The sequence below is a fragment of the Columba livia genome, chromosome 14 (assembly GCF_036013475.1).
Source record: "Columba livia isolate bColLiv1 breed racing homer chromosome 14, bColLiv1.pat.W.v2, whole genome shotgun sequence".
NCBI classification, from domain to species: domain Eukaryota; kingdom Metazoa; phylum Chordata; class Aves; order Columbiformes; family Columbidae; genus Columba; species Columba livia.
In genome coordinates this window covers 12,846,763-12,862,648 of record NC_088615.1, presented here as the reverse complement: position 1 = coordinate 12,862,648, position 15,886 = coordinate 12,846,763, and the positions used below count along the sequence as shown (strand labels likewise).

Genomic DNA, 15,886 nt, shown 5'->3' with positions numbered 1-15,886 from the left:
AGTAAAGAAAAGGTAAAAGTCAACAACTAGCTGCTGTGTGCCTCTAGAACTTCCATCACAGCCAATTGTCCATAGCAGGCAGAGGTTTGGAGAGAAACACAGCTCATCTCCAATCCTTCACAAACCCACAAGAGTTGGTGTCTGTGTATTCCCATAGAACATAAATCAGGATATTAAGTAGCATGCAGTAATGTTTAAGGAGTTGTGGATGCTAGAAGGCAGGGCAAATGAGTTAGTAATTAAACATGCTAACTACATTGAAATTGACTGTGATGGTATATACTGTATACTTGTCAGAGAATTTATTGATGATGTGGAAAGAAATCTAGTTGGGAGATCTGTCTGGATTCTGAGGCTATTTTAATGACAGCCAAAATTAAACCAAATACAGGAATAGAATTTAAGGAATTAATTTGATTTTAAAAGATGTGTGAGTTCAGAGTAATTTCAATAAACTTTCAGAGTTTCAGACAGATGTGAAGACCAACCAAATTTAGCCTGAATTCTGTGTATTTGTTGGTTTTTTTTTTTTTTTTTTTTTTTAAATAACTCAACATACCTTTTGTTTCTTTCAAAAAACTGTCAGCTAAAGGGATTTCTGAGGAAAGCCACAGAGAAGACTCTCCAAACAGAAGAGTGTTCAATGTGAGCTTGTGCTGTGCATGGTCATTTTTAATTCCTAGCTGACTTGAAAGACACTGAATGTCAAACTGCACTAGGAAAACCTTCATGCATAATTAGAGGCTCAGATTGGCTGGAAAGGCTCAGTGGTGTCTTTTATTGCCAAAGAGAGTAATTTAATTACTGTCCATATGCCCCGTTGGGCCTGACTGAAGCCCCATGTTGCTTGAGTAGACTTGATGAGTGGAAGTGTTTCTACAAAACAAACACTTTCACTTTCTCAGCCGGTCCTGGATGGGGCCTTTTTCTGCACCTCCTGCTTTTCACTTTCACAGTGATACACTGCTGAGAGGCTTCTGATCCATCTTGTTGAGGCAATAATGACCACAGTAACTCAAAGCTTATTTTTAATGATTAGTTTTGGATCATGTTGAGGTTTTTAAAAGCTTTTTTTTTTGAACAAGTAAAAATTTCTCATATAACAAAACTCTCATAAAATATTTTTCCCTGCCTTTATTGATTGTTACGGATTTTCAACCAAGGTTTAGGTGTTTCTCTTCTCTATATATATTAATGAGTATGTTGTTATTCCTGTTATACAAGTAGGGAACTGAGGCGTAGGAGAACTCTGCAATTAGTGTGAGGTCACAAAAGCCAGGACTGAAGTGAGGGCTCTGACAGCTCATTCCAGACCTGTCTGGTTGGTGTCTGCAAGAACCGTGGACATCACTTGTCCAGCTGTGGAGGCACTGGCACTCTCTTCAGGTCTGAGGAAGTAGCAGCTTTGTTTGTAGCTGATTTTTAAGAAGAGATTATAAATTTTACTTGCTAATTTTTCATATGCCAAACACAAGACTGTTAGGAATACCGGTTCATTAAGCCTCACAGTGACTTCTTTAACAGGTAGATGCTCACATCTTTATAATACAGCTTGGAAGAGTATGTGAGGAACTCCTTGTGAGAGGTAGCAGTAAATTAGTCTGGAACAGAATTCACATGGCAGACTATAGCAGTGTTTGGTTGAATCTAAATATGATATGAACATAAAAAGGATTTTCAGTTTGAAAATAGATATTCTTTGTGTGTGCGTGTGTGTATTGCACTGGTCAAGGGAGACTGTGTTGGGAACACTTAGAAATACTAATGAAGATGTGCAGTATTGTTAGCATAGTCTTTATTGGTATCATGACCTCTGAAATGAACTGTAAAAGTACTGACCTAATGTAAATAACTATAAAGAACAGCAAGTGTCCTAAGGCTTGCAGCTGTTGCTGAAAGATGTTTTTGTCTTTTTTTACAAAATGACTCAAGTTTCTTTTTCTGCCTTTGGGTACAAGTATTGAGTATTACTTTTTGTCTGCCTTTAGTAATGGGCCACTGCTTTTCTGCACTCATACTTTAGTGCACTCATACTTTTAGCTACTCAATGCAAAATTCATACCACAAAAAGAAAACCCAAAACCCCTTATACTTTTGTGGTTAAAGCCATCACATTAGTGCCTGAAAAATAATTTGGAACTTTCTAAAGAAAAAAAAAAGTTCCACATTCTTATTAATGTGATGAAAAACAGACAAAACCGCAACCACCACCAAAAAAGCATTATGGTTTGTAACTTTTAGGGATTAATGTTATATCTGATATTTTTTTTGGGTGGTGATGTAACACCATTTATTCAGTTGCAGTCCAATCACATCTAAATGTACCTTTTCTAGCTACCCCTGGGAAATCTTAGGATGCTTATCTTTAGGAAGTGATAAATAGAACTGAATATCAGAAGAGAAATAATAGATAAAGGAATGCATAGCTGTAGTGATTGTACTGGATCATTATCTGTGGTATACTTCAGTCCAAACCAGCATGATCCAAAGGAAAGAGCAGATCAGAAAATCAGCCATTTTTATGTTGCAGGGGCATAGTAATTTTTTATTTGCACAAGTTCCAATTTTGCAGCTTGCAATAATGTAGGGTAAAGTGTAAAACAGTGAGTCTGGAATGAATGTTATTAGTCAGTAGACCACAAGATAACACTATGTTTGTGAACAGGCACCATCAATTGGTGCACAGTGTGTCGACTCTGACCCCACAGATGTTTGACAAATAGGAAACATCCTCTGATCTCACGTAATATTTGTTCTGTCATTTACAATTTTCCAACTTTTTGTGTTAAACTGAAATAAAGTTGGTTAAGCACTTTTTTCCATGACTTCATAGGACCATAGGCACATAGGGCTGCTTTTAGCTTAAATATTTTAATAATTCTATTACTAAATACTGAGTGTGCACTTGGGCAGAAAATGGGTGACATGAGAGAAACGGCTTTTGATGGCTGAAAGTGCTTTTAGTTCCATTTGCTGAGCCTTTTTCACTTTGTCAAATGATACAAACAGGATGTCTGGGATTAATGAAATGGTAACTTTTCAGAGTTACATGGTTTAAGAGATTGCATTTCATCCAGAAGTTTAGTGCCCACAATCCTCAAGCTGATAATTAAGGACTCTAAAGCCTTTTGTGTTTTGTACAGAGAACTAGTGTACAGCTGCAAAGGCTGAGAACAAGACAAACTTAAGTCTTGAGTGAGGAACCATGCAAACAGAGAATGAATATCTCTGCCTGACTTTGCTTACAACTGAGGATGTGTTGAGAAACCAGAGGCAGGAAGGCTAAGTGCAGCACCTCAGGTGATACCCCATCTTCATGGTGCTGCTGTGGAGGGCAGGCTCTGAAATGCTGTTTTTCTGTTCTTGCCAGTAATGAACAACTTCCCTACTGCAAACATTTTGTTGGACACATTCTAGCTGCATTAGCCTTGCTTTCTTACAGCGTGATACCAGCAGCTCATAATTGTGTTGCAGACATTCCTCCTTCCTACTGAAGAATCCTCCTTCACTGCTTCCCAGCAATGAGCAACTAATGAATAGCAGAAAATTGTGTTAATCATCTTTGAATCAGAGCTGTTGTGTTTTGCAGTCTAACATTCAACCCACCACTATTCTTTGGCTACTCGGGTCATTGGTCTTCTGGCATGGTGCTTTTATCTGTTTCATTTAATATCAGCTGGATTAATTTTAATTTGAAACTTCAAGTTTTAGTCTTTCAATAGTGTCAGCCACTTCATTCCACTTTTTTTCTGTTTGTCTTTCACATTGTTTATATTGATCTAAATTCTCCTTTCATTTTCTGTCCTCAAAAATTGTTCAGCAAAGCATAGAATTTATATAATGGGCAAACCACGCTGTTTTTTTCCTGAAGATTAAATAATGGATCTGGCTTTTTAATTGTGACAGAAAATCTAGTAAATCAGAACTCAGATTTCTGTACTGAATACTGTTTATGTAAAACTTAAGTGTTTTTTTTTATTTTTATTGTGGTGAAGAAGCAGAAGATAGCACTTCTCTGCTCAGGTTGCTTCATTGTTTGAGGTAGCACTATAGTAGCGCTCTCTGAAAAATACTGTAATATTGTAGAGATGGTTGGAGAGCAGATGAAGTGGCCAAAGGTGAACGATACTGTCAAACAGCACTTCAAATCCAAGCATATGTTGTTGGAAAAAGTTAAAATCTGAAATGAATTGTATCTATTAGCATTTATCTGTTGATCATTTATCTTAATATTTAAAATTTTACTTTGGCACTTCAATATAAATGGTAAAGATTGCCTCCCCCAGCAAGCTCTGTTCTTAGTGTATAACATAATTACGTTACTTCACAATCAATGCGTCCCCTAGTATCAGAAGTTACATGTGACTCTAGTGGACCTCAAATATCAAATTTCATTCCATCTGGATGTTTTATGTTTACTGTTGTAACTTGCAAATACTAATCATGGCTCTCATATTATTCATTTAATTCTAATATTTTTTTCATATTGAAACAGAATGTAAACAGAAGTTAGTATTCAAAATTCCCTTTTCATTTTTAGGAGAGCACAACATTTTAAACTCTCAGGCATGTTCATTCTTTGGGAATCTCGTGAACAGATCTTTCAAGCACTATTAATTGAGCAGAAAATGCAAATGTTGGCAGTGCCAGGCAGAGGTCATAACAAAATCTGTAACGGATCCAGTGGCATGTCATTTTCAAACTGATCTTTGATTAAGAGGTTAATAAGATTTATGGACCGTACTCTCTTAAATTCTTGTAACAATTCCCATCATAATTACCACAGACATATCACAAAAGCTTCAGGGGTTGATTTAGTTTGTGTGAGTATCCAAAAGTTCACAAGCCTATCCAGGGTGTACGTACCTCTTTTTAGAATGGAAGATTTGGACTTCAAAAGAATCCAGATATTTCTGGCACTTCTAGTTGGGGTCGATATTTCTGTCTTACCCCTGCTGCCACTGCTGCCTGGGGTTTTGAAGTACAAACAGGGGTTATATTTAGACAAAAACAGAACAAAAAACCCCAAACAAACAAATCCAACCAAACAACTACTGCATCAAAACCCACAAACAACCAAAACCGAACACCAAAACCTAACAAAATGAAAACGTTCGGAATACCTGAAAAAAAATCTTGTAAATAAAAGCAATTCAGATTTTTCTGTAAAAGGAACTTCTGCATTGTCATGCACAGACATTTCTCCTTTAGCCTTATGGATAATGCAGCATTTGTGCATAGATATAAAATACACTACAGTTTAATTCTACAGTTGTCTGGTGCTTTAACAATACAGAGTGGTTTATATTCTTGTGTGATTTATCTCCTGTGCAGTCATAGTCCGAAGTCGATGTAAGGTGTCATTCCAGGTAAAATATTTACATTCTGGCTTTTTGATGGAATGATGCAAATGCCAGGTAACAGGTTGCTGTGTAAAGTCCTGCCTCCTCTCAAGCATCAGACTGCAGCACTTGCATAACACAAGCAGATGAAGTAGGCATTGTGAATTGATTGCGTTTGGTGTGCTTCAGGGGAGGGGGGATCACTTACTGATGGGGAGAATGTTCGCTTGTATTCAGAGCAGATTCTCTGTATCGATCAGTGGCTTCTACTGCCATAGAAGAGAGTGGTTTGAACTGGGGACGGTAGATCAGGGCAGTCAGCCAGACCTCTAATAAATAGCTTTTGTAAACGGTGCTGGAGAAATGACTTTGAGTTTTTGTAAATGATTCCTTTCATATCCAGACTATCAGGAAAATATACTTTTACATTCTCAGATATGTTTCAACAACAAAGAATGAAGAATAATGATGCATGCTACTCTGGCCACAATGTATATGTTTGCTAAGAAAAAGCAGATTGTCTTTATGTGCTTTCTCCATGTTTTCTCCATAAGCTCCTTGCAACAAGAACACTTCAGTGTTCTGAACTTTCATTCTTTCTGCCAGGAGCTGCTTCAAAACACTTCTGTAGTGCATAGGACAACTTGAGTGTATTGATCACATTTTGGGATATTGTACCTTAAGAAGCTGTGGTTGTTTTTCTTGTGGATGTTATAAGATGTTAAAATGTGATAGTAGTTTCATTGAAGTACCTCTGGGAAAAAAAATAGCGCCTGTGGAAATAAGGGAGAAGGTGCTGCTCAGAGACAGCCGGGAGAGCTCAGGGAATGGACATGCAGAATAAAGGTAAAAAAACCCAACACCCTGTTTTCTGAAACTGTCAAGTAAACTGGAGACCATGGGAATTAGCTGGACATGAACACCAAGGGAACAAACCTATATTATTTAGTTTTCAATGCAAATCACTAAAGGATCGACCATCTCTAAAATGAATAACTGTTTGTTCTGCAACAATGATTTTCTGTAACATGTATAACTTGCTCAAGGCTAATCAGGGGAGGTTTATAAATTGCCAAAATCACTTTATAGCACATTTAGAGCTCATTTCACAGCAGTTTAAGGGGCTGCAATGAAGTTAATAGCCTTCTGCATTTCTCAAATGTTTGTGGTTTAAAAAAATGATAGAACATTTATAACACTTTAGGGTTATTTCCAGACATAACATGGTAAATTTAATCATTATATAATCAGAACATGATAGAAATCCCAGTGCTGTGAAGCCCTGTTTTCAAGTATTTTTCATCATGCTGTCCAGTGTTTCATATATTGGGCAGGGTGGTTCGTGCAAAACAAACACATGAGAAATACAACTGACCAAAATGTTTTTCAGGCCTGAAATCCTAATTGAGGGAGGAAGAACCTCACAGACCTTTGACAGGAGTCCTTCTCTTTTGCTAAGCTGAAAGGTTGGAAGAAATTATAGACTCTTTTGTCACCCACCCAAAAGCAAGAGCAGTTAATGTGAAGAGACTGCTCATTTCTCTGTACCTGTGTTTAATATAACTTGTTTATAACTTCCTATATTGAACTATCAGAACCATTTAGAAATAAGTGCTGAACACTATAGTAATCAAGTCACTTATAAAACAGTCACACAATCGAAGGAGATAGAAATGAAGTTGGCTTAGATCCTTCTTCACATAATTTAGTTGCAAATTCCCATTGGTAAAACTGAAAGGAAAATCTCATTTACTGATGTAAAACATTTTTATTGAAGAAGCAGCAGTTGCATCTGTGATGATATTATTTATGTACTCTCAAGTACTCGCCATTATTCATTTACCCAGTTGTATATGACATGGTCACTGCATGGAAGTGATGACCTCAATAACAGGAATGTTCGTGAACATTTTGTTGTCCAGGAGCAAACCAAGTATAGTAGTCCGTGATGTACAGGACATCCCACTGGGTTTTTATTGATTTTTATTTTTATTTGGGCTAATGGTTTTTTTAGCTTGCTTGACCAATCTGTGCTTAAAAGCCATTCCTAGTGCAGATCTGCTAAGGTCTGGCTGGTTGCCACAGATTCTTGATTCGTGACCTCAGATACTTTAAGTTCTTCTAAGAACTGTATCTGTGACATTTTCCTTAATTACCAAGTCAGTTATATACTGTTTTCTCTAAGCACCATGAGGTGTGCAGAGGTAAAGGATATAAATAGAGACCCTTTTAATAATAAGATCCGATGACATAATGCCACCCAGGATGTCTGCTGGGTCTCTTCAGCCACCCTGAAAATGTCAGAACTGCTGATATCTGGATTGAGATTACTGTTGATTTCCTTTTTCCTACCATGTGTATGTGTATGCCTTCTTTGTCTTGATGACAGGCATTAGAGGTTGTTCGTTAAGTATTTTTAATTCTATACTGCAATCTTTTAGTCTTGTATCTATCAAAGGCTATGAATTTTCTGCTTTCTCAGTACTGCTTATTTGTTAATCCTTGAGGACTGAGTTTGGAACTACACAATAGGAACCTTGAGCACATCAAGGATATAAATCAGATCTGGCAGTTAATGGCCACTGTGTCAAGATATCATATTTAACATAAATATTGGCCTGATAATTTTCTGCCTAAGACTGGACTTATTATCTGTAGCTGCATTTCTTATTTTTTAACATTTGACTTGATATTAGAATTGGGATTTGTTTACAGCCTCAATGATTCATTTACAATTTAAGTGGCAATGGCCTAAATGGTAGTGCTGTGTTTTATTGAATAAATATATTGAAAAGTAATGGGATGGTAAATATTACGATTCTCCATGTCTGCAGTTGTTCCGTTCTGCTACAGAGGCTCTTAGGATTTCTAATCAGATGCATGTCATAAACTATAAATGGGAATTTTACATCCTAACAAAACTGTTGAGGCTGAGACTATTCCAACCATCTTTTGTCTTCAGCATGACATAGGAGCTACTTCTCATTTCAGTCCCCTGTAGTTAATGGTGTCATACTGTTACTAAATATGCATGAATTTATAGTAAATTATTCCATGTACAAGAAGACATCTGTTAATTCACTGCTTGCAGTTTATTAGACTAATGCATGTAAACTGCTTTGAACAATAAATTAAGAGACTAGAGCTTTTAATGTTTAGGGATATCATTAGGCATTGTATGCTGGAGGTAGATTTGACAAATGCTCTTTGCTAATGGAGTATATTTAAAGGGAAATCTGCATGAATTAATTCGAATTACTGTCATATTAAAGGATATAAAACCAAGTAATGTCAAAGGTGTGCCGGTGCTGTTGATTCAGAGTGTTATTGTGTGTGTGATTAGAGAACTCTATTCACACAACTATTTATTCAAATAAGCAAACATGCGGACTTCCCTTTGAAATTGCCACCAGGCCATGGCTTGAATTTTTCAGACTTTTATACCTTTTTGAGCTCTGTAGTGAAGATTAGGTATTTAAACATTAGGAAGAAGCAACCAGTTAGGATCACTGAAGTAGCTGTATGATAAACAGCATGAGAACGCACAGGCTGAAGGGATGAGAAATCCAGCTGGTACCTGTGTGTGGGAAAGGAAAATGTTCTGTCTGGCTTTTTGTTTTTGTAAAAGGAAATTTCAGCATGAAGGAAGCAGTTCTTTCTCAGGATCTGTCTGCTGTGTAAGATATTCTTCTTTATCTATTTTGTTTTCTAATTTACCACCAAGATTACCATTTTTAGTAAGACAAAGGCAGAACAGGGAATGGGAGAGCTTCAGACAACCCTACTTCTGATATTTCATAAACACTGTCAGCTGCTAACTTTGCAAATATGGAAGGAAAATGACAGCAATGGAATAGTAGAAGTGAGTTTGGATTTGATGCAGCTCAAAGAAGATCTGATGAGCTATTACAAACCAGCAAGAACAACTTACTGGCAACAACTTGTCTTTTCAAAGGAACAACATGAAGGAAGTCTGCGATCCATGCAATTACTTAATGGACTGCCATCCACAATGCAATCTTTAATCTCTGTCTTTGAAAGCTGAATACAGAGGCCATTTCTTATGCCCGGAAATACAGTTTGCTGTACAAATAAGTGCTTTTATTAGTTTTATTTGTTAATTTTTTCCTTTTACTAGTTCCTGCTAATGAGCCTTGCGTGAGCTGTATGCTGTAGCAGTACTCTGAAGTCGGGGGGGAAAAAAAGGAATTGCCTTTATCTTACGAAACAGCAAGCTGATCTGTGGCTTAATGATCCAGCAGAACAGAGAGGTTAGTAAGGGCCATGACAGCCAGTGGCTCTGGAGGAGTTCCTGACTCACAGCTCAGCCAAAGCACACTCTGAAGTAGAAACTCCACTGACATTTGAAAAGATGCTGTACACGCTCCCTCGCTTCTGGGCAGAGAGTGCTCAGGTCAGTTCCGCTGCCGTTCTCTGCGCCATTCCTACTGCTCTGGTAGGGGCTGGAGGAGTTGACAGCACAGAACTTAACTATTTATTGTTTTAACCTTTTTGAGTTGCCACCCTCTATGTTTTGTAAGTGTCTTGATTTTTGTGGGAAAGATAGAATGGCATTTCATGTCTACTCTATACTTATGATTTGCAATGGATGAATGATGCAGCTATATGGAGATATCCTAAAATGGATTTTGGCATTCCTGGTTTTTCTCTTTGTTGTTTGTTTCAGTTGTCTAGTGTATTGCTTTTTAAATTCAATTTTCTGCCTGTTCTGTCTCTCTGAAGTTGGAAAATGTGTGGAATCAGATGCATACAAATAAACACTAGCAAGTGTCTGGCTCTGGAAACTCCAGCATCTACTGAGGCAGGAAAACCTCGGACTGCTGTATTAACTGTTCTACATGAATAGTCCCATCATAGTGCAGTAGGGAATAGTGACATATACACAAAACCTGTTACAGCCCATCATTCATTTTCCAGTAGAATAATTCATAAACATTCATAGAAGTTTAGCTATGCCAAGTGGCAAACTTCCCATTCTGCTACCCTGAAAAGCCTAGGATTTTTCATTTTACAATGTAAACGTTTTATTATCACACTTTCTGATTAGAATCACATAAATTTCTCAGTAGTGAATTCATTGCATAGATTTCTTGCTGAGAATGCAGCTGCAAGTAAGCATCATCTGATATTCTTTATGTGTAATTTACTTAGGGAAGGTAGCAGAACAACAATAACACCACAGAAATATGGAATCAAAAATTATACAGAGTATTTTCAAGGGGAAAGAGAGCATAATGCAAAACGAGCAAATAAAGGCTTATTTGTAATGTGTTGTTTGCAAAATGTTTTGAACACTTTATTGAATATTTCTTCCATGTACTCCAGTGCCTTTTGGAAGATGCAAAACACTATACACGATGAATAGAATACATGACCGCCTGATTGTTTCTAAGATATTGCTTTAAATGGAAAAATGAGCAATTTCATGTGTACCAAGGATTTTTTTTAGTCTCTTTCAACATGGGTAAGCAGGAATATTACAGTGAAAGGAAGATTTCTGAGTGTGTTCTCACTGGGGCCTGCTGCAGGGCATTGCAGGGAAACATTGCATATTGGTGCACTAAAATTGAGTTTCTATAGGCTAAAAGAAGATCTTTCCTTTAAGCTGCAACTTGAAAGCAAAGTGTGTCCTAATTTCTTTAATAATTTCAGTGAGGTAACTTTTTAAACATTTGCATGTCCAACACCTGCCTGGTGTTGGGTTCAAACCATGGATCCTTCTGGTGGACTGACTAGACTTGTCCTTCTGAGACAACCGAGAGCTGTTACCATGTGAGTGAGCAGCCAAGGCTGATGCAGAGGCAGCTTTTCAGATGTTGCAGTCTTACTCTCACTCTTCTGCTCACCGCTTTTTGGGTCACACCTTCTTACAGATTTCCATGTTAGGTTTGAGTTTGGGATACAAATACCTGTTGAGGTTTTGATTGCAGGGTGACAATAAAACCCTGGCAGATGTATTGTTAACCTCTTCTCCCCAACTTTTCCCCTTCAGCTCCTCTCTCTCCCCCCTTCCCACTCAGGACAGACGATCAGGAGGGAAAGAAGGACAGAGAGAAGAGAGTTGGAAAAATTAAAAATGTTTTACTAATGCTACTAATAAGAATAGAGAAAATAATACAAAATATACAAAACCAATCTTGAAAGTCCCAGCAACTGCAGAGCCGGCACCCGAAGTCCTGGACTGGACTCTGCAGCCAACCGGAGCTGGATTCAGTCTGTCACTGGCCTCAGTTCGCAGGGACGACTAGGAAGGTCCTCTCCTAATGTCAGCCATAAAGAAAAGGGACAAGATCCTCATGATCTCCCACTTTTATATGACGTATTCACGTGAATGGAATGTTATACACAGTTGTTCAGTTTCTTGGTCACCGGTTTCCTGTTGCCCCTCTCGTGAGAGATGCATCCATGCTTATCAATAACTTTGTATTCCACTTCTATGTTTACCAACACATGTATCTGGTTTTCCAGGAAAATGCAGCTAATATGAAAGCTTTAGCTGACAGGCAAATTCACTAAAAGAAAAACTTGTTTTTAACAAAACCAGGACAATACCAAATGCATATTTTAAGAAAAAAACATGTAAGCACCTTATTTTCATTGTTATTTATGTGAATTGTAAATACTTAAATGAATGTTTGTGCAAAATTAGGTTAGTGAATCACAAAGATAATCTTATGGAAAAATGGGGTAGGAGGAACAAATGGTCCAGAAATTCTAGTGATTGAGGTTTCAAATTTGCTGTTTGTGATCTTGCATCCTCAAGTGACGTGGTTCCAGGGCTCCAGTTGCTTGGGGTGCTTTTGTTTTTCATCCTTTTTCCTGCCCTTATCTTAGGACAAAAGGTGCCTTTTGTGTTTTTGCAGAAGTCCTTGCTCTTCTGGAGCTCTAGCTTAGATGAGGATCTGGAGCCAAATGATAATAATGATGGATCTGAAGGATTAACGGGGTCTGTTTCTCATGTACATATAGATGTAAATGAAGTTATAGATGACCCATCTGCTCTTTACAAAAGTGACTACATGGCAAAAAGTGAAATGGAAGGTTTGGATGATAAATACATAAGATAATCTGAAGTATTTTGCAAGTGGAAAGTATTGCTTTTCTCATTAATCTCTTCAGCAGCCCATTCAAGTTAATTTCTGAAGACAGGGAGGCCTCTGAGATGCATTAGATGATGAGTCAGCCAGAGACTTAGAGAAGTAGTCTGGGGAAAAAAAAATGTTTACAGGATCCAGAGGAGAAAATGTGGTTGTTATCATTATGCACTAGTTGGAAAAGGAAAGCAAACCCGAATGTTCCTCCTGGCTGTACACTGTGCTAGAAGATACCTGGTTCAAAATGTTCAGCATCATCACAAAAATAGCGTTTCATGTCCTGAATTTACTTTTTCTCTTAAACCTTTGAAATGTCAGAGAAATGGGGACCACACTAACTAAATCAGCTTTTCTTCTCCACAAAGAACAACATTAAGAAAAAAGTTGCCCATAAAACCAAAGAAGTTCCTGTATTCAGACACCATTGAGATGAGGGGAGTACAAATCTTATGTTGTTTGTGGCTCATGCCTGCTAAAGAAGGGAAGTTTGAAAGCAACATTTACAGATTATCAAGAAACATTACTGAGTATGATTGAGCTAGATCTTCCTGCTTACTTTTTGTAATGCGGTTTACAGTATAGGAAAAATACTGAGGGGCAGAGGGGAATATTGAAAATGTAACTTACCACCGAAACGTATATTTGCATTTTAGATGTAGGATGCAGTATTTCCTTTTGTAGTCTGATGTATCTTTATTTTATGCTTCTAAAAATGACCTTATCCTTCACCAGCTTACTAGACACAAGGTCTGATCCTGTACTGTTTAATGTTATTGAATAATTTGACATTGAAAGAGTCAATTGAGTGCTACCTCTGTGTTCCCCCTCGTTGTTTTTTCTTAATGAGGATAAACACCTCAAGGTGCTCAAAACCAGATCTTAAGTAAGAAGCAGAAGCAGCATTTTGGCATAGATGATAATTAGAAACAAAGTTTATCTCATGGCTTTTGGAAAATGCCTTCATATGAATGGGTCTAAATTAAGTTCTTACATGCTTTTATCATACGTTCCTCTCAAATATCCATGTTTAATGTTGTTAGTTGGTTATTTGATATTCAGACAAAAAATTTACACATTACTTCAGGGTCATAACACAGACATGGCAGGAAGATTTTACACTGCTGTACACATTGTTGAAACACCTAGACTAATAATAAATGAAAGGCAAGTATTTGCTTTGCAGAACTTGTCACAAGAATTGTTAAATTGCATCCTATCTTCCTTCTCATATGGTTACATGTGGCTATGGACCTCTGAAAGAACTCGCTCAACTGCAGTATTTCAGAAGAAGCTGAAGTACAGATATTGGAGGCTGAACATAAGTGGCAGTTTATGTCTTACTGTTATGTTTGTGTTTCCACATCAACGGTAGAGAGGAACCAACTGTAATATTCCTGATAGAGATTAAAGAGGTAATTAGAAGCTTCCAGATAGAAAAGGCACTTGCCTTTTTACCTTGATGCCTGAGCGGCTTTGAAATAAGATGAAACACAAGATGCTTTAGTGGTTTTAAGGTGTATCAATAATAGTGACTTGGAAAAGGGAGATGATCCCAGTTTCTAGTGGCTTCTCAGTGAGCTGACTATGCAAGAGGTTTTCATACTGCTGAGTATCAGCTCAGTGCATGAATTTGAGAGAATGATTCAGAGTACTTTACAAATAATTTTAACTTCTCCATGCAGATTCAAGGCTTTTTAAGAACACCTAATTACTGCCTGAACGATCACTAACTATGTAGGGAGCTACGGAGTACATATCTTCAATTATCCTGCGTGACATCAGGAGCTCGTGGTCATTCTGTAACAGGCTGCTGGAGTCAATTCTTCCCTTCCCAGTCTTTTTCAGACAGGAAAAACCCAGAATATGGCACAACTTGTTTCTAGCTGACCTGCAGCTGATTCAGTTGTACTATTACCTTTTATTTCTGTTCAATGAAATCGCCCAATATTTTTCATATTGAAGTATACCCCGACACTGTATCATCAGTAGATGTCATTGGGACCTTCTTATGGTAGGGTTAAAATCTTTAAGGAAATACTGTATTAGTCTGTTTTTGTATTTTAAAACTTATCCTCTAAATAGGTTTTTGTCATATCTACAGAAACACATGAGGGCGTAAGCAACTTTCTATATTACATAGAAGTCTTTTTTTTTAAACCTGTTCTTATGCTGTTGCAAGTATAGTCACAGGAGTGAAAAAAAAACCCAACTCAATGTGCGAATTAATAAGATACTGAGGGATGAAGCTTCTGACAGAGAACGTAGTAATTATTGTACTAACGCTGAAGTATCTTAATACCTGTTCAGTGGTTCCTGGGGCAGGAATTGAATGTTTTCCAGCATCTTTAAGATGTTTTTTCTACTACAAAACAGGCAGCGTCCTTGTAAAAGGATAATCTACTTGTGGTGGTGACAAAGATGACATCTTGGCTGCATTGAGGCCGTCAAGGGAAAGTTCCTACTGCCTTCAGTGACTATGGGATTTTGCCCTAATTGAATGAGATCCTTTGGATATGAAACATTATTACAGTTTCATTGATGGTATCTCATATTGTTGTTCTCCCCAGTGTAATATTGTATCAATAGAGCTATTATGAATATATGGGTTTGACTCACTTTCATACTGAAAAGATTTACTTTTTGGGGATTTTTGCAACTGATTCCTCTTGCTCATTCTGCTTACTTCTATACTCTAATGTCTTTTCACTCCTTTGTGACGTTTTAAATTTGATCTCAACTAAAAAGGAAATGGAAACCCAACACATTCTGTTGCTCTGTATTCTGTTTTTCTGATACCTTGAATACTAAATATACATGGGCCTATGTATAAGGGAGTTTTCTTTCATCTCACTCCAAATGAGGAATACTGGTAACATAGACTTAAAGCTCGCCTATAGCACTTTGGAAGTTTTACTGGCATACTTGAATGTGTGGGACAGTTTTTGAGGTAGCTGTAGTTCCATTTTAAAAGTGTCAGCCCTAACTGCGTCTCCTTAAATAGTCCATAAGAGTCCCTGAATAGGAAAATTTGCAGCTCTCAGCAGCTTCTGTATATGCATAATGCAGAAAGAAATCAGATATCTCTTGTGCCCTGTGGCTCAGAGACTTTTCCTTTCAATTAATAAGCACTGAAGTAGATGACAAGATTATTAAACCAGTTCTTAAGAGATGAAAGATTTTATAGACTTATGATATGGATTATTGACAGAGCCAAACATTATTCTGAAATAATGTATCTTTGTTACTTATTGAGAGATAGAAATAACATTTTCTATTGTGGCCACTTAGCTGATCTTTCACAGCCATACACTTGCAGGTTTGCATATGCATCCACATATTTAAGGATGTATGCATAGTTTGCTACTCCTTTTAACTGGGAATAACTGTTAGCTGGCATGCTGACTTTAGCCCTCCACCATCAGCAGTATG

At 37.4% G+C, this 15,886-nt stretch overlaps 1 long non-coding RNA gene across 7 annotated transcripts in view; it reads left to right on the top strand.

Annotated features, from left to right (window-relative positions):
- The window catches only part of LOC110359534 (uncharacterized), a 255,312-nt gene that overhangs the window by 85,881 nt on the left and 153,545 nt on the right, over positions 1 to 15,886 (top strand). Inside the window, exon 1 of one of the 7 annotated variants that reach the window (XR_002414796.2) lies at positions 1,267 to 1,386. The exons of the other annotated variants lie outside the window; for them this stretch is intronic. This is a non-coding gene — a long non-coding RNA (uncharacterized LOC110359534). Of the gene's footprint in view, positions 1 to 1,266; positions 1,387 to 15,886 lie in introns of those variants that run through there. 7 annotated transcript variants of the gene reach the window in all.